Source organism: Octopus bimaculoides, chromosome 4 (assembly GCF_001194135.2).
Source record: "Octopus bimaculoides isolate UCB-OBI-ISO-001 chromosome 4, ASM119413v2, whole genome shotgun sequence".
Lineage (NCBI taxonomy): Eukaryota > Metazoa > Mollusca > Cephalopoda > Octopoda > Octopodidae > Octopus > Octopus bimaculoides.
The window spans coordinates 62,307,771-62,310,299 of record NC_068984.1 but is presented as its reverse complement, the minus strand read 5'-3'; the positions used below and the strand labels follow the sequence as shown (position 1 = coordinate 62,310,299).

At 30.3% G+C, this 2,529-nt stretch overlaps 1 long non-coding RNA gene across 1 annotated transcript in view; it reads left to right on the top strand.

Annotated features, from left to right (window-relative positions):
- Positions 1-2,404, top strand: part of LOC106878316 (uncharacterized) — a 19,344-nt gene extending 16,940 nt beyond the window's left edge. The window contains exon 4 of the long non-coding RNA XR_001410488.1: positions 1,314-2,404. This is a non-coding gene — a long non-coding RNA (uncharacterized LOC106878316). The remainder of the gene's footprint in view (positions 1-1,313) is intronic.
- The last annotated feature ends 125 nt before the right edge of the window (positions 2,405-2,529 follow it).

The window sequence follows — 2,529 nt, the reverse complement described above, 5'->3', positions numbered from 1 at the left end:
TATATATATATATATATATATATATATATATATCTATATGTAGCATATCTTAAACGTATATGTAGAGAAATACGTACGTTTGATTTTGGGTGAAATTTTCTAGGATTGTTCAAGTGTAGAATGTTTTCAATCATACAGCATGGGATAACTATTGACTAGTATTTCTACATTACTAGAATTATTGCCTCTACTAAAATTTTCATTGCGAGATATGCGCTATTTTCTGCACAATACTTTCAGTCTTTGATATGAAAGAATATCATATTTTATGGATATATATGTGTTTGCTTATGGTAATAAAATATACATTGCTTTTGTGCTGTATCTTTCTTCAATGATTTCTGATTGCTTAGCTTCTTTGAAAGTGAAAATCTTAAGGCAGATGCATTTCTGAAGCTTTTCACATTAAAAAGATCACAGCCTATATGAAAATATGCGCTTAGTTTACATCTAGTCATTTAAAGATTTTGTCATCTATAATTTCATTGTCAATAAGCTTTTCTGTACATAGGTGATTGTCCTATAATATACCAGTTTCTAACTTTTAGTTAAGATACTTTTCAGTATCTACTGAATTCCGGTATATTAGTGTTTCTATATTATCACTTATTAGAGTATGAGAAACTATTAGTAGAATATGAATACACACATACACAAACATATACACACACACAAACGTATATGTATATATGTGTATATATATGTATGTGTATGTATTTGCGTATGTATGTATATTTATATATATATGTATAAATATATTTATGTATATATCTGTATGTATTTATATATATATATATATATATATATGTGTGTATATTTAAATAAATGTATATATATATATATATATATATATATATATATATATATATATATATGTATATATATATGTATATATTTATACATATATACACATATATACACAGATAATTATACGAATATATATATGAATGTATATATATATGTATATATATGCATGTATGTATATATGTATATATATGTACGAATATATACATATATATAAATGTATATGTACATATATATAGATATATATGTATGTATATATGTATATGTACATATGTGTATGTAAATATATATATATGTACATATATATATATATATATAGATATGTATATATATATATTTGTATACTGGCATGAGTCAAAAGCTTTTATGTGATTTCCACTGATGATATTTGGCAAATTGCATCTCCATGCTATATTATTAATTTGATATAAATTGTTGTCCAATTGTTGTTGTAGTGCTAATTGTTTACTTGTATATATAGCATTTATTGTTTATTCTTCATTTTACAGCTTGGAGGGTGAGTGGTGAAAAAGCTGCAATTAAGGTCGTTTTATGCTATTAATGGAAGAGAAAGTTCGAGTGGTAAAAGAAATTGACGAAATGGAAGCTCTTAGCAAGCGTGGCACAAAATTGGTTCAGACATTTTAAGACTGTGGCACCAGCCTTGATGACAAACGGAGGTCAGTGAGACCTTCCGTTGTGGAAAGTAAGGCCTTGCTTGAAGTAGTCGAACAACCGCCAAGCTCAAGCACTTGCACATTGATGGCAGAACTTCGTCATTCACAAAGTACCATCAGTTGATACCCCCATCATCTCGGTCTAGCGAACAGAAGTCCTCGACAAGCTTCTCTTGAACTGGTCAATAACCAAGCTCAACGATGTATGAACATTGAAGATGTCAATACTGGCTGATAATCTAGAAATTCTAAGTGAAATATTTCTAACTAAATTCCTTGTAATAGCCTTTGGATGATTATTGATGGAGCTAATATAATTTAAATTATTTGAGGGTTTATGGTATAGGAAATATGAATCATTATTTAAGTTATGGGCAATATCCAAATAGTTGGCTTTAGTTATATCATCGACGAAAACAATGCTTAAGCCGATGTTACGGAAAACTTCAACCAACCTACTTTTAACCCTTTATAATATTTGGCTAGAACACTTTTGAAGGGAGACAATCGACACGATACAGACCTCCATTGATGTTTGGGAATTGGTCAACCATCTCGTAAAGGATATATGTATCGACCAAATCAGCCAATTGTGCTGAGTCAGAACTTCTCATCGTGAAATCAAAACTGTCAGGCGTATCGTTACCCACCCACAGCTTGCTTTCAAATTTAATGATTGATTTTCTGGCGGCTAGCACTACATTAATTTCATCCCTGGTGAAACCTGCTTTGTTGTGTGCGAACCAGAGTGCCTTGTTGAGTACAATTGGGTTTATAGAGAAACAGTAACTAGAAATGTCGAACTGGACATACGCGGTAATCATATTCTGTTAAAATGTCTATTGATGTCATTTGTTTCTCTTTTTTCCATTGTTTTACATCGTTTTATTCCCTCTGGAATAATACCAATGTTTTCTTCGAAACATCTGTCGGAAGTATAAAGATTTGAATGACACCTGTGTTTAAATTCATTTCTTAATTTATAAACACACCCACACACACACACACACACACACACACACACACACACACACACACACACACACAC